This window comes from Dendrobates tinctorius, unplaced genomic scaffold (genome assembly GCF_039654945.1).
Source record: "Dendrobates tinctorius isolate UK_male_01 unplaced genomic scaffold, ASM3965494v1 ptg000046l, whole genome shotgun sequence".
In the NCBI taxonomy this organism is placed as follows: Eukaryota; Metazoa; Chordata; class Amphibia; order Anura; family Dendrobatidae; genus Dendrobates; species Dendrobates tinctorius.
This window is the reverse complement of record NW_027361714.1, coordinates 75,485,819-75,510,775: the sequence shown is the minus strand read 5'-3', so window position 1 is coordinate 75,510,775 and position 24,957 is coordinate 75,485,819. Positions and strand designations below refer to the sequence as shown.

General features: G+C 41.1%; 1 protein-coding gene across 1 annotated transcript in view; it reads right to left on the bottom strand.

Moving 5' to 3' along the window:
- The window catches only part of CDK19 (cyclin dependent kinase 19), a 394,114-nt gene that overhangs the window by 29,702 nt on the left and 339,455 nt on the right, over positions 1-24,957 (bottom strand). The window lies entirely within an intron of this gene.

The following is a 24,957-nucleotide window of genomic DNA, read 5'->3' as shown; positions in this document are numbered from 1 at the left end:
GAATGCTTCAGGAGGCACCAGCATTGTGTTTGTTTTCTGAGCACTCTTTCAATGTTTATGACCGCCTGCATATTTTTTTTATAACACTTTTGGTGTCTTCTTTTAAACTGCCATTTTCCAAATGTTTTTTTTTTTACTCCTTACAATAATGAAGAAACTTTTAGCGGATTTGGAAGCAAAGATGTGACAGTACCCTAAGTGAGCCAATCACAGGGGGCGGCTTCCACTCACTTCTCCCTTTCCGGCTCAGCTTTACTGACAGGTTTGCTATTAAGACTGTATTTGGTGAAACCTGCCATTTGTCAATTTTAAAATTCAATTCTGTTTCAAATTTTCACCATTGATTTCACAATAATCAGCATAGCATCCGTGACATAATGCACATTAAGAAAAATCTGCTACTTGTCACCTCGGCAGAAATGTGGATTCAAAGGTGGCAAACTCATTGCAGATTACAGTCTCAGGCAAGTACAAATCTCATCTACAGACATTTTCTATGAGGGGAAAAAACATCATGGGGCACATTTTTAAATCTATAGCATGCTCATTCGTTTGCTAAAATGCAGCTGATTTCAGTATTTTGTTGCGAAGGGTTAAATACATGATGGAAAATTTCAAACGTGTACAGTGGACACATCTTGTTTGCGAATACTGATGGGTCTGATCTTGACTATAGGTCGCTTCACCTTCACATTTTGTGAAGGAAGAATGTTTGTATTACAATACATTTCAATTTGCCCTTTTCATAAACCAATTTCTCTGTTTATGTTGATCAAGCAAAACACACATGAAGCAACCTTTGATAGAACTAGAATACTTCCCTCTGGCATACATAATGTTTACACACCTGTGTCATTGTTCAGGGAATTGTTAACATAGGCTCAGTGGAGAAATGAAAAAAATCATGCTTCCATTATACTGTAAGTAACAGGAGACTTCTGGGCAGATGATACTTTTGCACGGGTCATCACTGCAGTACAGACATATAGCAATCATTGCTGCCTATATACACTGCTCAAAAAAAAAAAGGGAACACTAAAATACCACATCCTGGATATCTCTGAATGAAATATTCCAGTTGCAAATTTTTATTCATTGCATAGTGGAATGTGTTCAGAACAATAAACACAACAATCATCAATGTAAATCAAAATGAATATCCCATGGAGGTCTGGATTTGGAATGATACTCAAATGAAAGTGGAAAATCAAATTACAGGCTGATCCAACTTCAGTGGAAATGCCTAATGACAAGGAAAAGATGCTCAGTATTGTGTGTGGCCTCCACGTGCCTGTATGACCTCCCCACTGTACAACACCTGGGCATGCTCCTCATGAGGCGGCGGATGGTCTCCTGAGGGATTTCCTCCCAGACCTGGACTAAAGCATCTGCCAACTCCTGAACAGTCTGTGGTGCAATGTGACGTTGGTGGATGGAGCGAGACATGATGTCCCAGATGTACTCAATTGGATTCAGGTCTGGGGAAGGGGCGGGCCAGTCCATAGCTTCAATGCCTTCATCTTGCAGGAACTGCTGACTACTCAAGCTACATGAGGTCTGGCATTGTCCAGCATTAGGAGGAACCCAGGGCCAACTGCACCAGCATATGGTCTCACAAGGGGTCTGAGGATCTCATCTCGGTACCTAATGACAGTCAAGCTACCTCTGGCGAGCACATAGAGGGCTGTGCGGCCCTCCAAAGAAATGCCACCCCACACCATTACTGACTCACTGCCAAACCAGTCATGCTGAAGGATGTTGCAGGCAGCAGATCGCTCTCCACGGCGTCTCCAGACTCTGTCACGTCTGTCACATGTGCTCAGTGTGAACCTTTCATCTGTGAAGAGCACAGGGCGCCAGTGGTGAATTTGTCAATCCTGGTGTTCTGTGGCAAATGCCAAGCATCCTGCACGGTGTTGAGCTGTGAGCACAACCCCCATCTGTGGACGTCAGGCCCTCAGACCATCCTCATGGAGTCGGTTTCTAACCGTTTGTGCAGACACATGCACATTTGTGGCCTGCTGGAGGTCATTTTGCAAGGCTCTGACAGTTCTCCTCCTGTTCCTCCTTGCACAAAGGCGGAGGCAGCGGTCCTGCTGCTGGGTTGTTGCCCTCCTACGGCCCCCTCCACGTCTCCTGGTGTACTGGCTTGTCTCCTGGTAGCACCTCCAGCCTCTGGACATTACGCTGACAGACACAGCAAACCTTCTTGCCACAGCTCGCATTGATGTGTCATCCTGGATGAGCTGCACTACCTGAGCCACTTGTGTGGGTTGTAGAGTCCGTCTCATGTTACCACAAGTGTGAAAGCACAAACAACATTCAAAAGTGACCAAAACATGAGCCAGAAAGTATTGGTACTGAGATGTGGTCTGTGGTCCCCACCTGCAGAACCACTCCTTTATTGAGGGTGTCTTGATAATTGCCAATAATTTCCATCTGTTGTCTATTTCATTTGCACAACAGCATGTGAAATTGATTGTCAATCAGTGTTGCCTCCTAAGTGGACAGTTTGATTTCACAGACTTTGATTTACTTGGAGTTATATTCTGTTATTTAAGTGTTCACTTTATTTTTTGAGCAGTGTATATACATACAGTGTAAACCAGAAGTTTACATGCACTATATAAAAAGACACATGAGGCACATACAGTTGTGGCCAAAAGTATTGACACCCCTGCAATTCTGTCAGATAATACTCAGTTTCTTCTTGAAAATGATTGCAAACACAAATTCTTTGGTATTATTATCTTCATTTAATTTGTCTTAAATGAAAAAACATAAAAGAGAATGAAGCAAAACATTGATCATTTCACACAAAACTCCAAAAATGGGCCAGAAAAAAGTATTGGCACCCTCAGCCTAATACTTGGTTGCACAACCTTTAGCCAAAATAACTGCAACCAACCGCTTCCGGTAACCATCAATGAATTTCTTACAATGCTCTGCTGGAATTTTAGACCATTCTTCTTTGGCAAACTGCTCCAGGTTCCTGATATTTGAAGGGTCCCTTCTCCAAACTGCCATTTTTAGATCTCTCCACAGGTGTTCTATGGGATTCAGGTCTGGACTCATTGCTGGCCACCTTAGAAGTCTCCAGTGCTTTCTCTCAAACCATTTTCTAGTGCTTTTTGAAGTGTGTTTTGGGTCATTGTCCTGCTGGAAGACCCATGACCTCTGAGGGAGACCCAGCTTTCTCACACTGGGCCCTACAATATGCTGCAAAATTTGTTGGTAGCCTTCAGACTTCATAATGCCACGCACAAGGTCAAGCAGTCCAGTGCCAGAGGCAGCAAAGCAACCCCAAAACATCAGGGAACCTCCGCCATGTTTGACTGTAGGGACCGTGTTCTTTTCTTTGAATGCCTTTTTTTTTCTCCTGTAAACTCTATGTTGATGCCTTTGCCCAAAAAGCTCTACTTTTGTCTCATCTGACCAGAGAACATTTTTCCAAAATGTTTTAGGCTTTTTCAGGTAAGTTTTGGCAAACTCCAGCCTGGCTTTTTTATGTCTCGGGGTAAGAAGTGGGGTCTTCCTGGGTCTCCTACCATACAGTCCCTTTTCAGACGCCGACGGATAGTACGGGTTGACACTGTTGTACCCTCGGACTGCAGGGCAGCTTGAACTTGTTTGGCTGTTAGTCGAGGTTCTTTATCCAACATCCGCACAATCTTGCGTTGAAATCTCTTGTCAATTTTTCTTTTCCGTCCACATCTAGGGAGGTTAGCCACAGTGCCATGGGCTTTAAACTTGATGACACTGCGCACGGTAGACACAGGAACATTCAGGTCTTTGGAGATGGACTTGTAGCCTTGCGATTGCTCATGCTTCCTCACAATTTGGTTTCTCAAGTCCTCAGACAGTTCTTTGGTCTTCTTTCTTTTCTCCATGCTCAATGTGGTACACACAAAAACACAGGACAGAGGTTGAGTCAACTTTAATCCATGTCAACTGGCTGCAAGTGTGATTTATTTATTGCCAACACCGGTTAGGTGCCACAGGTAAGTTACAGGTGCTGTTAATTACCCAAATTAGAGAAGCATCACATGATTTTTCGAACAGTGCCAATACTTTTGTCCACCCTCTTTTTTATGTTTGGTGTGGAATTATATCCAATTTGGCTTTAGGACAATTCTTTTTGTGTTTTTTCATTTAAGACAAATTAAATGATTATAATAATACCAAAGAATTTGTGTTTGCAATCATTTTCAGGAAGAAACTGAGTATTATCTGACAGAATTGCAGGGGTGTCAATACTTTTGGCCATAACTGTATGCATGTTTTTCTCAATATCTGACATGAAATCAGAAGAAACCTTTCCCGTTTTATGTTAGTTAAGATTAACATAATTATTAATATTTGCCAAATGCTAGAATAATGAGAGAGAATGTTTTAAGGCTAAGCTCACACGTAGTGGAATTCCAGCGGAAGTTACGGCGAGAATTCCGGAATTTCATTCCGCGGGAAAATCGCATCTTAAATTCCCGTGGAAAAACTAGCGATTTGCAAGCATAATTAGCTTGCAGAATGCTAGCGTTTTCCAAGCGATCTGTAGCATCGCTTGGAGAACTGATTGACAGGTTGGTCACACTCGTCAAACATAGTGTTCGACAAGTGTGACCAACTTTTTACTATTGAGGCTGCCTATGCAGCATCAGTAGTAAAAGATAGGATGTAAAAAATTAATAAAAAAAAAAAAAAATATATTGTTATTCTCACCTTCCGGCGCTCCGCGCAGCCTTCCCGCCTCTCTACACGCTCCCGGCATCTTCCGATCCCAGTAATCCTTTGCGCGAGTGACCGCAAGTCGTCACGCTCCCGCGACATCATCGCGAATGACAGCGAGACGTCGCGCTCCCGCGAGACCGCTACATCATCGCGGTCATTCTCGCAAAGGATTACTGGGACCGGAAGATGCCGGGAGTGTGGAGAGAGGCGGGAAGGCTGCGCGGGACGCCGGAAGGTGAGAATAACAATATTTTTTATTTTAATTCTATTTTTTACAGGGATATGGTACCCACAGCCTGGAGGACAGTCTCCTCTCCTCCAGACCGTGGGTACCATGCACAAATGTTCTGCTTACTTTTCGCATGGTGGGCACAGCCACATGCGGAAAGTAAGCAGAACAATGCATTCCTATGTGGGCGGAATCGCCGCGATTCCACAAAATTAATGAGCTTGCTGCGTATTTTACCACGATGCGATTCCGCCGCGGGAAAATCCGCAGCATTAGCACAGCATTGTGGAATCCCATAGGATTGCATGGGATGCTTTTTTTTGCGCTTTCGTGGCAAAATCGGGTGTTTAAAATCGCCGTGAAAACGCAAAAAAAACGCCACGTGTGAACCCAGCCTAAGGCATTTTTGTTACTTTGAAGACATACGGTATAAAAAGACACCTGCGCTAAAAATAAAATGATAACCAATTAGGTTATTGAGGCAACTGAGTGTACCTGACAGGTCTCAGTAACTGTGCAGAGATCACCTCCAAAAAAGTTTCTCCACGTGCAATGAATCCGGCTATAAATGAGCCAAAGATACACATCCAGGGATACTGGTAAGCAGTGAGAATAACTTACTTGTGCCTAATAGGTGTAGGATAGTTGATCACAAATCCAGTTCGCTAGGATGATGCAGAGTGCACTCACAAAGTTGGCCAACAAGGAGTCCTGCGGGGATTGCAGCAAGGTTAGAATAAGAGTATGGCGTGCTACCGGGGGAGCATCCTCCCTGAGCTGTGGGGAAGCCTCCAATGCTGCTATGTGGCTGAACAGATGAGCTTTAGCTGAGAGATGCCACCGTGAGGTAGCGCTGTGTGTGGGGGACGTAGTCAAGGTAACGTCACCGAAAGACAGGCGCGCGAGAGGGTCAGACTTTCCAAAGCATTTCAAAGGTGCTCGGACCTTCTTAGTCAGGAATGCTGACCTGGGGTGCACCTTGCCTTATGTATGCATAATTGCCCGTCCCTCCCCAATACATACCGCCAATGCAAGTGCCCTGCATAAATCATTAATGCCATAGTAAAGTACTAGATAGGGAGAGGCAGGGTAGTGCAAGTAGATGTTGGTGGGTAAAATGTCAAACCTTGTTTTTTTGTGCCTATCTGCTATAAATTAGAAGGTGCATACATAAAATGGACAAGACAGATAGGTATCTACCCTAGAAACGTGTGTACTACAATACTTATTGAAACCTTTATTAGAATGTATAAAAAGGGGCTAGGTTGCATATAAAATTAACTCTATAGGGAATGTAGTGATTAAAAGCAATTGTTTTTAATTGTATTTTATTTAAAAAAATATACATATAAGATAAAAAGAGGACTATAGATAAAAGAAAAAGGAAAAAATAAAGAATTAACATTAAAAATGTATACATATACTGTATATTTCATTGGTCCCTTAGTGGAATAGATATGATAATTACTAAATAATTCCTAATTACCTGCATACTAAAAAGTAGGGGCTAGGATAAATCCTTTTGCTAATGTGAGGGTTGCTTCAGGATGTTACGAGAAAGCATATAAATCAATTTCATGATTGAGGCCCTTAGGGGCCAAACAGTCTAGGGTAAAAATCCAATTGGATTCCACCCGTGACATGCATTTAAAATAGTCGCCACCCCTTACATTTCTACTGACCACGTGAATTCCACAAAAGTATACTCCTTGTGTGGATTTGTTGTGGAATTCTTTAAAGTGTATAGATAATGGGTGGCCATTTTATATGCAACATAGCCCCTTTTTATACATTCTAATTATTTTATTTTAAGCGCAGGTGTCTTTTTATACCTTATTTTTTCAGTTTAACTGTCAGAAGTGGCACAGATTCTGGCTCAACACCAGCAGCTTTCAACATTTTACTTCAGGAGCGCCAGTGTATATTCTAATCTATACATTTTTGTTACTTACTGCAATGTCAAGAGTTTCCATACATTTCATTAGTATTTGGTGCCATTGCCCTTAAACTGAATGACCTGGGTCAAACGTTTGGGATATATTTCCACAAGCTTCTTACAGTAGATGGTCAGAATTTGGGCCCGTTCCTCCTGACAAAATTGGTGTAACTAATTCATGTTTGTACGTCGCCTTGCTTGCACCTGCCTTTTCGGCTTTGCCCATAAATTTTCAATAGGATTGAGATCAGGGCTTTGTGATGGCTACTCCAAAATATTGACTTTGCTGTCCTTAAAGCCACTTTTTTACCATTTTGGCAGTATACTTCGTGTCTTTGTCCATTTGGAAGACCATTTACGCCCAAGCTTTAACTTCCTGGCTGATATCTTGAGATGTTACTTCAGTATTGCCACATAATCTTCTTTTCTCATAATGCCAACTATTTTGGCAGCAGTATATCAGTCCCTTCTGCAGCAAAACAATCCCACAACATGATGCTGCCATCCCATGTTTCACAGTTGGGATGGTGTTCTTAGGCTTCCAAGCTTCTCCCTTTTTCCTCCAAACGTAACGATGGTCATTATACCCAAAAAGGTTAATTTTAGTTTCATCATATCACAGGACATGTCTCCAAAAATTAAGGTATTTCTTCCAGTTTGCTTTTGCAAACATTAATCTGGGATTTTTATGTTTCTTTTGGAATAATGGCTTCTTCCTGGCAGAGTGGCCATTCAGCCCATATTGATACAGTACTTGTTTCACTGTGGATATTGACACAATCTTACCAGCTTCCGCCATCATCTAAACAAGGTCTTTTGCTTCTGTCCTTGGGTTGATATGCACATGTCGAACCAAAGCAAGTTTATCTCCAGGACACAGAACCCGTCTCCTTCCTGAGCCATATGATGGCTGGACATTCCCATCTTGTTTGTACTTGCGTATAATTATTTGTACAGATGAACAAGGCACCTTCAGGTATCTTGAAATTGTACCCAAGGATGAGTCAGACTTGTGCATGTCCACAATTCTCTTCCTGATATCTTGGCTGATTTCTTGAGACTTTTCCATGATGCTACACAAAGAAGTAGTGTGTTTCAGGTGTGCATTAAAATACATCCACAGGTGTGTCTCTAATTAACTCAGATGTTGCAAAAAAAACAGAATCAGAAATTTCCAAACTCATGACATCATATGGGCAGCCCAGAATTGTTTAAAGGCTTAGTAATCTTAGTACATGTAAACTTTTGACATTGCAACAAGTAATAAAAAATGCCTTCAAGCATTCTCTCACTCTCATTATTGAGGCATTTGGCAAATATTAATAAATAGTATAAATATAGAAATAACAAAAATAGTCATGAATAGAGTTGAGCGATACCGTCCGATACTTCAAAGTATCGTATCGGATGGTATCGGCCGATCTTTAAAAAAAGTATCGGTATCGCCGATTCCGATACCGGAAGTCCCATTCAAGTCTATGGGACTTCCGGTATCGGAATAAGAAAAACCCTTTCCTGCCCTTGTACAGCCTCTCTGGGGTCTGTACGGGCCTTTCGGGGGGCTGTGCCGGCCTGCCAGGGGGTCTGTGCAGGCTCCGGTGGTCTGTGCCGGCCTGCCGGTGGTCTGTGCAGGCTCCGGGGGGCTGTGCCGGCCTGCCGGGGGGCTGTGCCGGCCTGCCGGGGGGCTGTGCAGGCTCCGGGGGGCTGTGCCGGCCTGCCGGGGGGCTGTGCCGGCCTGCCGGTGGGCTGTGCCGGCCTGCCGGTGGTCTGTGCAGGCATCGTCCGATGGGACTACAAGTCCCATCGGGCGATGCCTGCTACCATGACAGTGATTGACACATTAGCCAATGATGGGACAGTAGTAGTCCCATCATCCGGCTAATGTGTTAAATGTAAAAAAAAATAAAAAAAAAAAAAAAAAAAAATTACATGCTACATACATACTACATGCATGCTACATACATACTACATGCTACATACATACTACATATATACTACATGCATGCTACATACATACTACATGCTACATACATACTACATATATACTACATGCATGCTACATACTACATGCTACATACATACTACATATATACTACATGCATGCTACATACATACTACATGCTACATACATACCACATACATACTACATATATACTACATGCATGCTACATACATACTACATATATACTACATGCATGCTACATACATACTACATGCATGCTACATACATACTACATGCTACATACATACCACATACATGCTACATATATACTACATGCATGCTACATACATACTACATATATACTACATGCATGCTACATACATACTGCATGCTACATGCATGCTACATACATACTGCATGCTACATGCATGCTACATACATACTACATACATACTACATGCTACATACATACCACATATATACTACATACATACAATACATTCATACAATACATACATAGACATACAGTACATATAACATAGAGTAACATACTTACCAATACTTGTCACATTGTTCCCCGAAGCCATTGTCGTCTACGGAATAAATATTAACATAACAAACCACAAAAATACTCACCCACGATCCGAAGCAGTCCACGAGTGTGTCCCACGACGATCTTGGGTAGAGAACTGCAGCATCAGCTGTTGCTGCCGTTCTCTACGGGCTGCAGGAATCCAATGACGGAAGGTAGGTATCCTTCCGCACTGTATTCCTCCGCCACTTAAAAAAAAAAAAGTCCCTAGTCTCACTTTATGCCATTGCTGTGTGGGAAATTCCCACGCAGCAATGGCATAAAGTGAGACTAGGGACTTTTTTTTTTTTTTAAGTGGCGGAGGAATACAGTGCGGAAGGATACCTACCTTCCATCATTGGATTCCTGCAGCCCGTAGAGAACGGCAGCATCATCTGATGCTGCAGTTCTCTACCCAAGATCGTCGTGGGACACACTCGTGGACTGCTTCGGATCGTGGGTGAGTATTTTTGTGGTTTGTTATGTTAATATTTATTCCGTAGACGACAATGGCTTCGGGGAACAATGTGACAAGTATTGGTAAGTATGTTACTCTATGTTATATGTACTGTATGTCTATGTATGTATTGTATGAATGTATTGTATGTATGTAGTATATATGTGGTATGTATGTAGCATGTAGTATGTATGTAGTATGTATGTAGCATGCATGTAGCATGTAGTATGTATGTAGCATGCATGTAGTATATATGTAGTATGTATGTAGCATGCATGTAGTATATATGTAGTATGTATGTAGCATGTAGTATGTATGTAGTATGTAGTATGTATGTAGTATGTATGTGGTATGTATGTAGCATGTAGTATGTATGTAGCATGCATGTAGTATATATGTAGTATGTATGTAGCATGTAGTATGTATGTAGTATGTATGTAGTATGTATGTAGTATGTATTGTATGTATGTAGTATATATGTGGTATGTATGTAGCATGTAGTATGTATGTAGCATGCATGTAGTATATATGTAGTATGTAGTATGTATGTAGTATGTATGTGGTATGTATGTAGCATGTAGTATGTATGTAGCATGCATGTAGTATGTATGTAGTATGTATGTAGTATGTATGTAGCATGCATGTAGTATATATGTAGTATGTAGCATGCATGTAGTATGTATGTAGTATGTATGTAGTATGTATGTAGCATGCAGTATGTATGTAGCATGTATGTAGTATATATGTAGTATGTATGTAGCATGCATGTAGTATGTATGTAGCATGTATGTAGTATGTATGTAGTATATATGTAGTATGTATGTAGCATGTAGTATGTATGTAGCATGCATGTAGTATGTATGTAGTATTTTTTTTTTTTTTTTTTTAACATTTAACACATTAGCCGGATGATGGGACTACTACTGTCCCATCATTGGCTAATGTGTCAATCACTGTCATGGTAGCAGGCATCGCCAGATGGGACTTGTAGTCCCATCGGACGATGCTTGCACAGACCCCCGGACATCAGCACAGCCCCCCGGCAGGCCGGCACAGCCCCCCGGCAGGCCGGTACAGACCCCCACAGGGTGCACAGACCACCGGCAGGCCGGCACAGCCCCCCGGCAGGCCGGTACAGACCCCGGGCAGTCCACACAGCCCCCCGGCAGGCCGGCACAGCCCCCCGGCAGGCCGGCAGAGACCCCCGGAAGGCCCGAAATGACGGCGCATCATGATGCGCACACACCGCGCATCATGATGACGTCAGGCCGTCAATCAACTGAACTTCCGATTCCGATGCCGAATTCCGATATTGAAAAAATATCGGAAGTCGGTATCGGAATTCCGATACAGCAAGTATCGGCCGATACCCGATACTTGCGGTATCGGAATGCTCAACACTAGTCATGAAACCTGTGGAAGACTAACAAACCTATATGGAGGATACATAACTAAAGTATATTTATTTTACATATTTATTAAAGTAATCAAATTAATTAACAATACCATAAAATTCTCTCAACAGATAAGTGCGGCGAGCGGAAAATAATTACATTTCTGAGTATAATACAGGATTAAATTAGCAGCCAACATGATAAATATTGCACGAAGGGTGATTGATGGAAAATACCTGGTACTGTAAAATATAGATAAAATGACAAAATAATGATTAGTGCTAGATAATAAGATAATAAATAAATAAAGCAGTACCAGGTATAATATTAATGCAATTATGCCCCAAATAAATAAATTAATAGGTTTTTACCCTTAATTACATATGATTATAGTGCAAAGTAAAAACAGCCTAATGGCGGAAAAAGATAAGGACAGCAGCACAGCACAAATAAATAGTAGCAAAAATAGGTTAAAGTGACTAGAGCACAAATAACAGGAGACCTTGTAAAAGCTGCAGCGAAATGCGCGTTGGGCACAGCGGTCTGAGCGGTAAGCAGTCCTCACCATCACTAGGCACTTTCTACTCCTGTTATTTGTGCACTATCTATCATGTTGGCTGCTAATTGAATCCTGTATTATACTCAGATATGTAATTTTTTTTCCGCTCGCCGCACTTATCTGTTGAGAGTATTTTATAGTATTGTTTATTAATTTGACTACTATAACAAAATATGTAAAAAATATACTTCAGTCGTGTATCCACCATATAGGTTTGTAAATATTAATAATTATGGTAATTATAATTGACCTAAAACAGGAAAGGTTTATTCTGATTTCATGTCAGATATTGAGAAAAACATGCATATGTGTCTTTTTATATAATGTATGTAAAATTCTAGTTTCAACTGTATATATATGAAAAGCCTACACACCCCTTATAAAATGCCAGGTTTTTGACATGTAAAAGGAAATCATACCAAAAATAATCATTTCAGAACTTTTTTGACCTTGAATGTTACCCATAATCTGTACAAATCCATTGAGAAACAAAACTGAACTTCTTAATCCCGGCTGAAATTGCCCCAACTGACCGAAACACAACAGTACCAACTGACCAGACCATTCCGTCTGGACGAGCTCCAGTCTGCCCTGTCAAAGAGCCCAAGTGGGAAGGCACCCAGACCAGATGGTCTACCAATAACTTACTATAAGTCCTTCTCCTCAATCCTTAGCTCACATATGCTGAACATGTGCAACTCCATACTGGGTAAGTATCTCCCAGTTTCCCTCCTAGGCTCTGGAAGCAAAAATCTCATTAATTTATAAGGAAGGTAAAGACTAGGAACAATGCAGTAGCTACAGGCCGATATCGCTACTCAATGTCGATCTGAAGCTATTTGCAAATATACTTGCGCGCAGGATAGCGAAGTTCCTGCCGACTGTAATATCCTTAAACCAAACGGGCTTTGTGGGGGGGGAGAGAGGGGAAGGACAATGCATATAAAATTTTACACATCATGCAATATGCGGAAAAAGGTAAACTCCCATTGGTTTTGCTCGGTACAGACGCAGAAAAGGCCTTTGACAGGGTAGACTGGACCTATTTGGAGGAAACATTAATAGGGTTCGGATTCCCGAATCAGGTAGTCTTAACCATAGTGAAGCTATACAAAAACCCAAAGACCCGCATTGGAATCGGTGGCTCACATACAGACACGTTCACCATAAAAAACGGCACACGCCAAGGCTGTCCGCTGTCGCCACTGCTTTTCGTGCTGACAATGGAGCCGCTCTTAAATGCGATACAACAATGCGCAGAAACAGAAGGTGTAAAAATCGGAAAGCAACATTGTAAGACAGCGGCATTTGCAGACGACTTACTTGTCACAATGACAAAACCACTCAAAAGCTTTCCAGCCCTTATGAAGATATTAGATGAATACAGTAATATCTCAAACTTTAAGGTGAATGTGTCTGAATCTGAGGCATTGGATCTAAATGTTCCACAACATATTCTTAACAAACTGAAGAGTCAATACCCATTTACCTGGTCAAGAACTATATCACGTACCTGGGAGTCAAAATAAGTAGGACTGAGAAAGAACTGCTTTTACCCAACTACTACCCATTATTAGATTGCGCCGCCGCTACAATTAGATCCTGGAGGGACCCATTCTTATCCTGGACAGGTAGGAAAAATCTTTTAAAAAGCCTGATATTACCAAAATTTACCTACATGTTCCAAATGCTGTCCATACTTGTCCCGGATTTTTATCTGGCTAAAGTAAATTCCCTCTTCTCTAAATACATGTGGAACAGTGCAAAACCCCGTATAGCCTTCCACACACTAACTTCACCTAAAGCAAGAGGTGGAATGGGCGCTCATGATATAAGGAAGTACTATTATGCTGGCACGGTCAGTAAACCTGATTTGGGGCTCGCAGGATAAGCAGTGGATAAAAATAGAGAGCTTTCGCCTATACCCATCAGACCACATCTATTGACCTACTCTTGGTCGCAAATCCCCCTCCCTCATCCAAACCTACTTACACGCTCCTTACTAAAGGTGTGGGCGAAAACACACAGCATCCTAGTACCCCCTTCATCACCATTACTAACACTCTCAGACATATTAGTTCACTCATTAGAAACGTCATCTAAGGACATACCACATGGGCTGAAAATCTCAATAGACCAGCTATTGATAGATGGAGTGGTCCTACCACATTCAGAAATCTGTAAACTCCCTGGTCTTGCAAACATCAATTTTATGCAATACTCCACAATAAAAGAGACCCTGAAAAAACTACACTATTATGCAGATATCTCGTGAAAACTCACACCTTACGAGATTGTAGATTGTAGATAGTACTTTTAAGGGCTTGTTTGAGTTGGAGCAAACAAAGAACTTCTTTCAGCAGGCCTAAGCTTTAAGCGAGCCTTTATAGCAAAGTGGGAAAAAGATCTAGGTTACACGTTCTCACAAGAACATATACTTCATATATATATAAACAGTCCCATGGCCCGACAAAATGCGTTAAAACCCAAGAAAACTCCTATAAAGTAGTGTCCAGATGGTATATTTCTCATACACAGTTTCAGGCCTGGCGGGTGAACCTACATACAAAGTGCTGGAGATGTGAATCTGAAGAGGGTGACTATCTCCATCTGTGGTGGTCTTCCCCAAATATAAAAGGTTTTTGGGCGCTCACGGAAAAAATTATTCAAGATGTAACTGACGCCCGAAAAAAGGAAAAAACTGACGCCCGAAGCAGCATTGCTGAACTTTCCAGTGTGGCCTGGACATAAGAGGTTTTCTACATTGGCTCACAACTTAATAGCAGCAGCCAAGCTTCTGATTACCACATAATGGAAACTACAGACAGTCCCACGTCTCAACAATTGCTACACAAACTAGACCAACTGTATTATACGGCTGAGCTGGTGGCTCATGTAAACCTCACACAAGCAAACTTCAAAGATGCCTGGAAAACATGGATTCTTTTCAGATCAAGCGATCTTTCAGATATGGTACAAAGTGCTGGCAAATGATGCCTCACATACCCCCGCCCCAACTACCTCTCCTTTCCTACTCTGCTCCCAGTCTTCTTTATACTTCTCTTAATACTATCTACTTCTTTCTCTTATTTTTTAATCTGTTTCATTGAAAACATATGGTTACTGGAAATAAACATATAAGTCCTAGACTGTTAAATTGATTGGTATTATAAAATTTCAGGCTCTAAGTCAATGATTCTTACTATGGTATCAGTAAGCAAGTTGTAAGTATCATTAATTGAATCATAAAGCTCTCAGTTGGACTTGCTTGTACTTTTCAAGCATTTATAATCATGTGTGTACCATTGTACCAGTATGTTTGACGTTATGTTTTAAAATTCAATAAAAAGAACATTGAAAAGAAAAAGAGAAACAAAACTGAAATATTTTTGAAGTGGCAATAAAAATAACAAAACTAAACTAATGTGATTGGATAAGTGTTAGCATCCTATTCTAATTGGTTAAATTGGCAACCACATTTAAACTCATGTTTAATAGTAGTCAGTACACAGCTAACGTGATTTACAGTGATTCTGCATTTTACAGGAAAGTCATGGTCTGTAAAGAGTTTACTACATAGCAAAGGGATCTCATTGTTAAAGTTTATCAGTCAGAAGAAGGGTACAAATAATTTTTTTCCAAGACATTAAATATACCACGGGACACTGAAGACGGTCATCAAGATACATTACAAAGTTGCTTACTTTCATGCGCACTAGAAATAAGAATTAAAACAATTAATCTTTTAATTTAGCACAGCAGTTACATTACCTAGAATTGGATGTCACTCAAAAATTGATGAAACAACAAGAAAAAAAATGGTCTGGGTGGCTGTGAAGAGGCCTACAGCTACAATAAAGGAGCTGCAGAAATTTCTGGCGAGCACTTGTTGTGTACTGCATGGGACAACACTCTGTATTCTTCACACACTGTGTGCAGAATTATAGGCATGTAAGCATTTTGACCATAGAATTTTTATGGATATTTTCCAACTCCAAGCTGTATAAACTGGAATAATAATTGGTTTGAAGCATATTAGGTAATATGTATTTGCGTAATGAGGGTCTAAGGATATCAAAACTTTTTATCAAGCCGTGCAAGAATAATAGGCAGCTTGTTTTCCACAAGCAAACTGGGACAAAAAAGGAAATTTAACCTATTCCGAAAGCCAAAAATTGTTACGCGTGTTACAGAGGGAAGCAGCAGTTTGACATTGCTAAGGCCTCTTTCACACTTCCGTTTTTGACCATCAGTCAAAATCCGCCAGGTTTTGAAAAAAACGTATCCGCCATTTTTTTTGGCGGAACCATTTTTTTCCCCATTGAGTTGCATTACCGGCGGATCTTGACGGATGGCTATCCGTTGGATCAGTTTTTTTGCGGATCCACCAAAATGTTTGCGTCCGCCAGCATGCCTGAACGGACCCTGCAATGTTTTTTTGGCTGTAGGATCCGCATTTACAGTGCGCATGCCCGGAGAAAGGAAGTCTGCCGGGGATTTAACCCTGAATTCCTTTCTGGCGGTGGAAAAAAAATCTCTCTCTCTCTCCTTCCCGGACTGCGGTTCCTTTAAAATTCTGCATTCAACGGATCCGTCAAAAAAAATGATCCGGTGGCATCTGTTTGCATCAGTTACAAACGGATCCGCTTTCCGCCATTTTGGCGGGTTTTAACTGACAAGAAAAAACGGAAGTGTGAAAGAGGCCTAAGATATTGAGGCTTGATTACAGAAACATAAAAAGTTTTGTTGCAATTAGTCAACAGGGTCTCAAAAAACATGTTGTGAGATTGCCAAGGGGTGGAGAAGAATCAAATATGAAGCAACCACAAACCCATTATCCTCCAGTGCTGCCATATTCCAGAACTGCAACCTTCCTGGAAAGTCCAGAAGTGCAAGGTGTTCAGAGCTCAGAGACAGGGCCTAGGTAAGGAAGGTTGAAACCTGACCACCACTGAACAAGGCACCTAAGTTGAATCGTCTTTTCATGTATTCCCAGACAGACTCAATGTTCAGATCAGGGCTCAGTGGGGGCTCATATCATTACTTCCAGAGCTTTCTTTTCTTCTTTACATGGATGATAGTTCTTTGTTATATTGGCTGCATGTTTGGGGTCATTGTCCTGCTGCAGAATAATTTTGGAGCCAATCAGACGCTTCCGTAATGGTAGTGCATGATGGATAAGTATCTGTATTTCGCAGCATTGAGGACACCATTAATATAGAAAAAAATCTCCAACTCCATTTTCTGAAATGCAGCCCAAAGTTACAAGTGCCATGCTACACTGTTGCTTGCAGACACTATACTACTCTCCAGCTCTTGGTGACCAAAATGCCTGTTATAGCCAAATATTTTATTCTAGAGCACCTGAAAACATATTTCTGCACCCAAATTCCTATATTTTCGTGTACACTTTAATCACTTGGCATAGTTCAATGTTGAAGGTATGGCTTTTTTACGACGATTTCTTCCATGAAGACCACTTTTTGCCAAGCTTCTCCGAACAGTAAAATTGATGTGGCTGGTTTCTGCCATGTCTGATTTCTGCCATGTCTGAGCTAATGGCACTGCTGTACATTTCATTTTCTAATGTTGATGGGAAATAAGCATGATATGTCCTACATCTGCTACACAAAGCTTCCTTGGCCAACCACAGCCTCTTAAGTCATCAACATTACCCATTTCCTGTTGTGTCCTCAATATTGAGAAATACATGCAGATACATATCTATCATACAATACCATCTGGGAGGCATCTGATGGGCTTCAAATGTATTCTGCAACAGGACAACAACCCCAAGCATTCAACAAAATGTCATTAAAAACCATCTCCAGTGTAAAAAAAAGGAAATGATGATATGGTCCTCTCAGAGCCCTGATCTCAATATCAAATCTTATCTTGCCTTTGTCTCTTTTTGGCATGCCATGTTTTAAATAAAGAAGCTTTGCTTTTCATACTTCCGGGTATTTGGCTTTGAGAAGACTTTATTGATACAGTTATGTGTAGATTACATTTTTATTAGCAGGTTTACGCACCTAGTGCAATTCTCTTACGCAAATTCACACATAAAACTCGGTGTACTCGCAAGATAAATTGACATGTGGATTTCACACACATCCCGCAGGTCAGTTTACGTTGTATTAAAGAAAACTCAGTGGACATTAGATTTCTAATAATCCCATCCACTTTCCTGAAACTTTTAAGACGTTGAGCTTTTGGCGCCGCAAAAATACACGGCTCCAAAACCTCACCAAGAACTCATTTATGGAGTTTTAACGCAAATGACCAAAATAGTCTTTTATTAGTTTCATAAAGAACATTTGGCTAGGAGGTAAGCAAAATTAGCAAATTATTTGAGGAATAACAATGCTTAGATTCCGAGTGCATTCCTTTGTGCTTAATCTTTCAATAACACATATCTAATTAATTTAAACATTTGTCATCACAGTAACAAATAATAATAATAAAAAAATACTACACAAAGTTCCTGTGTATAACAATTCACTTGTCACGCAACAATTTCCTCCACTCATTCCTAACATAATAGCTGGAGCCAGGCTCAGCATCAAGTAAATGATGGGAAGAAAACACTCAGGTCAACAAAGGAAAGACCAAATAAGCGTGCGTCTTGTTTCTCAAGATGCTAAGAACACATAAAAAAACAATGACCATAAATATATAATGCTATAGTATGTAAATATTAATATTATTTTAATATTATTTAAATATTGGCAATTGTACAGGATAGCTTTTTTTGGATAGTGGTAGAATTGAAGTGAAAAAATTCTGCTATAGCCTTGCTAGAAATTCAACTTAATGTTCAGTAATGGTGCACTTAGAAAAAAAACACCGGAGCAATAGGCGCAGGAAGGCATGACTTTGGGATGGGCAGATGTTTTAACTTCTGCAGTTTTGTGTGTATAGCTGTGTAGGTTTTAAGCAAGAGTTTGTGCCTGGTGTGCCACTGTGAGGAGGGTAGGGCTTATTTAGGTGAGGTAACTGTCTCTTTTGTGAGGATGGTGGGGGGGGGGGCTGGTCTCTCTCTGTGAGGGGGGTGGGGGTTTATATAGAGGAGGTAAATTATCTTTTTACCTCTTTCACCAGATGAAATGGAGAAGACATCAGACAGGGAAGTATAATACTGGGGGTTTATCACTTCACATTAAAGCTGGCTCCTACATCATGTATGGGATTAATATTACCTCAGAAATTCCTGTAGCCACTCATGGGGTCATCACTTCACATTACATATGATAGGAGCACATTCACTTCAGACATCTTGTAGTTTCAGCTCCTACATCACGTATGGGATTAATATTACCTCAGAATTCATGTATCTTCCATGTTCCCTCATGTCTGCAGTGTAAGAAAGTGTAGTACTGGGGTCATCACCTCACATTACAGATGATTTTAGGAGCACAATCATCTCAGACATCATGTATCAGTGTAGTATCAGCTCCTACATCATATAAGGGATTAGTATTACCACCATGGTCACTAGTGTGGCTGATACAGGTCTACAGGGTCTGCCATTAACATGGTGGAGCTGGGTTTACTGGACATTGGTGAGAGAGCACTTGGGGGATGGTATATGTATGAGAGGACAGAGCATGGACACACACATTGTCTGCCATTACTTCTGTGGGTACATGTGCTGGAGATTAGGGTGAGAGGGGAAGAGTTGGGGGATGGTGTGTGTTGAGGAGGAGTGGCTGCACTTCATGGTAAGGCTGTGTGTAATGGCCTTGCTGTGCTGATTATTCCCTCTCCCCTTCCCATTTGTGGAGTCTTGTGACCTGTATGCGACCTCATTTTTGCTATATGCTGATCATTTTGGGTGTACAGATTCAGTGCAACCAGGTTGCTTTCACTATATATGTGGTATCTGTGTAAAGGCTCTGTCCAAATGTGCTGTATACTTATCATGGATACATACCTGAGGTACATGTCATCACTTCTCACTCTGCTATATACGGATCATGCTGTGTACAAAGATACTGTGTATACAGGTTTTTTCCTTGCTGTACATATAATCTGGACATGACTTCCAGCTTAGTTCTTTCTTTCTGTAATTATGGCAGCTTTTAGTCCTCTTATGTGGTACGCTGTCCTGCCTGATATATTCATCTTGTTTCTGTGTATTGTATCAGTGTATATCCACCAAGATCTTATTTTATATTACCTAAGATGGTGGATAGCACATGCCTGAGTGGATTACCTGGTGCTTTAATATATATGTTTCATCATATATAAAACAAATATTTGGGGAGTAACTCAGCACAGGGCAGAGTGGTGAGTGGGGCACTAATAACTCAGCACATGGCAGGCAGGGAGTGGGCACTAATAACTCGGTACATCTCGAAGAGAGGTTGGCTACATTGAAGATCATTAAGGAAGGTGAAGAGTTCTTAGACAGAGCAGAATTATCTCTTCATGTTACAGAAAGAGAAGAAATTCGAAGTGCACCTGAAGATTCAGAGGAATGGAAACATGTGACCCAGAGAAGCAGGAGGATCGGGAGGCAGTCAGCGCTCATACTGCTAAGGAACCAGTACCAGGCTCTTACACAGGAGAACGATGAAGAAATACATCCGGATAAGACTTTGACCACAAACAGCAACCTTGTACACCCTCAGAGTCATCCTGGATGGAGAAAGAAAAATGTTGTGAAGAAGAAACGGAGAGTGGTGGTCATGGGGGATTCCCTGTTGAGAGGAACAGAGGCCGCTATCTGCAGACCAGATATAACCTCAAGAGAAATGTGCTGTCTTCCAGGTGCAAAAATTAAAGATGTGTCTGACAGGATATCAGGACTCTTCAGACCTACAGATGACTACGCATTCCTGCTAATACATGTGGGGACAAATGACACAGCAAGAAAAGACCTGGAAACCATCTGCAGTGACTTTGAAAACTTAGGTAAGAAAGTGAAAGAACTGGAAGTGCAGGAGGTCTTCTCTTCCATCCTCCCAGTGGATGGCCATGGAACAAGGAGGTGAAGTAAGATTCTGCAGGTGAACAACTGGCTACGTTGATGGTGCCGTCAGCAAGGACTTGGATTTCTGGATCACGGAGTGAAATACCTATACGATGGACTACTTGCTAGAGATGGGGTGCACCTTACGAAGACTGGAAAACATGTATTTAGAAGTCGCCTTGCTACACTCATCAGGAGAGCTTTAAACTAGAACAATGTGGGAAGGGAAGCAAAAGGCCAGAAAAAGCCATACACCTGACAAATGCTATTGAGAACTCTGCTATTAGAAGTGGGAGGAAAGAACAAAGACAAAAGAATCTAAATAATAAAAATATTGGAGAAAGAGGAACCAATCACAAACTAAAATGTTTCTATACTAATGCACAAAGCATGGGCAACAAACAAGGAGAATTGGAACTACTAATGCAGGAAAAGAAATATGATGTCATTGGAATCACTGAAACTTGGTGGGACAATACACATGATTGGAATACAAGGCTAGAAGGATACAATTTATTTTCTAGAAAGACTTGATAAACGAGGAGGAGGTGTCGAATTGTATGTTAGAAAAGCGTATATCTGCACAGAGATTGAAGCTTCAGAGACTGGGAGTTCTGTGGAAACTGTTTGGGTAAGAATACAAGGACAGAACAATGGAAAGGACACCATTGTAGGAATTTCCTACAGGCCGCCTGTGCAAGCTGAAGATATGGATGAACTCTTTATGCATCAAATGGCCAAGTTCTCCAAAAAATATGACAATAGTCGTCATGGGAGATTTCAACTATCCTGACATTTATTGGGAATCTCTCTCAGGAAAAACTAACAGGTCAAGGAAATTCTTATCCTCTCTTGCTGACAACTTTACCTTCCAAAAAGTAGGGGAGAAAGCAAGGGGAACTGCTACCTTGGATCTAATCCTTATAAACAGGGAGGAAATGGTTGAGGAGGTAATAGTGGCTGGGACCCTAGGAGGTAGCGACTATGCTATTTTAGAATTTTGGATAACTAGAGGAGGAAGACCTGTGAAGACTCAGACGTCAAGGTTAGATTTCAGAAAGGAAGATTTTAAGGTATTCAGAAAGAGAATTGGAGGGATCCAATGGCTGGATATCCTTAAGGACAAAAATGTCCAGGAGGGATGGGAAATCTTGAAAAATGAAATTCTCAAAGCACAATTGTTAACGATTCCAAAAAGAGGGAAGAATAGGAAGCATTTAAGGAAACCCGGATGGATGAACACAGAACTTAAGCACATGCTAAACTGGAAGAAAGAAATGTTTATGAAATGGAAAGAGGGAGGCATATCTAAAGAAGAATATAATGCTGCCTTGCAGGGCACAAATCAGATTATCTAAAGCTGACAATGAATTGAGGCTTGCAAGAGACGTCAAAAGCAATAATAAAGTATTTTGGGGATATGTCAAAAGTAAAAGAAAAGTCAAAGATGCTATAGGATTTTTACAGGATGAAAATGATGAAATGGTAAGACAGGATGTTGAGAAGGCCGAACTTTTAAATTCCTATTTTGCATCTGTTTTCTCTCAGAAAGGAAATGTAGCATCAACTGTTCTTCACTGTCCTATTAAGGGAATAGAAGAATCCAGGATATCTATAAACAGAAATATAGTGAGGAAACACTTAGCTAATGTAAATGAATTCAAGTCTCCAGGTCCAGATGAATTACACCCCAGAGTACTGAAGGATAGCAGAAGAAATTTTTTAACCCCTCTCCATAATCTTTGAAAATTCTTGGAGAACAGGAGAAGTCCCAGAAGACTGGAGAAGAGCAAATGTTGTTCCTATCTTCAAAAAGGGGAAGAAGGTGGACCCAGGCAACTATAGGCCAGTGAGTCTGACTTCTATACCAGGAAAGATTTTTGAACAAATTATTAACATGTATGCAAGTACTTGGATAAGAATGAAGTGATTAAATAGAGTCATCATGGGTTTGTAACTAATAAGTCATGTCAGACTAACTTAATTTCCTTCTATGACAATCACTGATTGGGTGGATCAGGGAAATGCTGTAGATATAGTATATCTTGACTTCAGCAAAGCATTTGACAAAGTATCTCACACAATCCTTATTGAAAAAATGGCTAAGTATGGAATGGACAAGGCAACTGTTAGGTGGATTCATAACTGGCCTAGTGATCGGACCCAAAGAGTGGTCGTAAATGGCTGCACATCCAGTTGGAAGAATGTCTCAAGTGGGGTACCACAGGGCTCTGTCATATTTATCAATGATTTAGATGAAGGAATTGAGGGTAAACTGATTAAATTTGCTGATGACACAAAGCTAGGAGGGATAGCTAATACTAGATAACAGCGAGAGGATTCAAAAAGATATAAATAAACTGGAGCAGTGGTTTTAACAGAGAAAAATGCAAAGTACTACATCTGGGCAATAAAAATGAAAAAAGCATATACAGAATGGGAGGAATAGGGCTAAGCAACAGCACATGTGAAAAAGACTTGGGTTTACTAATAGATCACAGAAAGAATATGAGTCAACAGTGTGATGCAGCAGAAAAAAAGGCAAATGAAATTCTAGGATGTATTAACAGAAGCATACAGTCTAGATCACGTGAAGTCATTATTGCCCTCTACTCCTCTTTGGTCAGACCTCATCTGGAATACTGTGTCCAGTTTTAGGGCACCACATTTTAAAAAAGACATCAACAAACTGGAGCAAGTTCAGAAAAGAGCGACCAGAATGGTGACCGGTCTGCCGGTCTGCAAACCCTGTCTTATGAGGAAAGGTTACAGGATTTGGGAATGTTTAGCTTGCAGAAGAGAAGACTGAGAGGAGACTTAATAGCTGTCTACAAATATCTCAAGGGCTGTCACATTGTAGAAGGATCATCTTTATTCTCATTTGCACAAGGAAAGACTAGAAGCAATGGGATGAAACTGAATGGGAGGAGACAGATTAGATATTAGAAAAAACTTTTTGACAGAGTGATCAATGATTGGAACAGGCTGCCACGAGAGGTGGTGAGTTCTCCTTCAATAGAAGTCTTCAAACAGAGGCTGGACAAACATCTGTCTGGGATGATTTAGCGAGTCCTGCTTTTGAGCAGGGGGTTGGACCAGATGGCCCAGGAGGTCCCTTCCAACTCTACGATTCTATGATTCTATGACATGGCAGGGCATTCAGTGGGCACTCCTAGTGTGATACTGCACCTTGCTCTGGAGGACATATCATGGGCCCAGTTTTCAGCCCTGTCTCGTCTATTGTATGTACCTTGCGTGACTAATTGAGATACAGAACTTGCAGTCTGCTACACATACACCTATGGCTGTAGGCAGCTTATACTAGACCCACATATTATATTTCTTACTATTTATGTGCAGTTGGTGATTTGAAAGCCATGTCTGTCAGTAACTGTTGTAGAGGAGCAGGCGGCTTCTCATTTATTGTTGCAGCATATAACATAACATTGCCCATAACTGACTATATCTGACCTTATGATGGGAGATTTTCCAGTATCAACCTGTTGTATACCTTGGCTGTAAAATATAACTTATATGTGCATACATGGTGTTTCATTCTCACTTATATACATTTCAGGAACTGAATTAAAAGCAATTGTTTTTGGCAATTGGGGGTGGCATGGCGAAGCTATTTGTTCTTAAAATTGAAAATGGATCAGTACTGAGAGAGGTCTCAACGTGACAATTTTTGGTATCGGCAACAGTCTGCTGGGTCCCCCTGGGCCAGTTGCGGTGCGGCTGGGGGTGGCATGGTTGTTGCAGTTTCAAAATGGTTGAACCTTCAATTCCCTTCCTTTTTCAGAGTCAAGTTGATGTTGCTTAATGTTGTTCTGTGGAGGGACAACTATCTTGGTGGGGAACGGGTCTGTGGAGAGCCAGGTAGAGCTCGTTTGATAGAGCGGTTACCTACTCCTCCCCTCTTTTTTCTTCATTTGGTGGTCAGAGTATAATTTAAATAAAAGGGATCCCTACTGGGCTGAGGTCTCAGCGGGACAATTTAATTGGTAGCGCCATTCAGTAGGTTCCTCGAACTGGTGTGGTGTGGTTGAGGGCCTAAGCAGGTGGGTTCTCAAACCAGTGTGGTGCGGTTGAGGGCCTAAGGTGCGTCTGTTGGCGCAAAAAAGCTGGTGCCCGGCTTCCATAGACCCGCTTTCTTATTTGTCAATG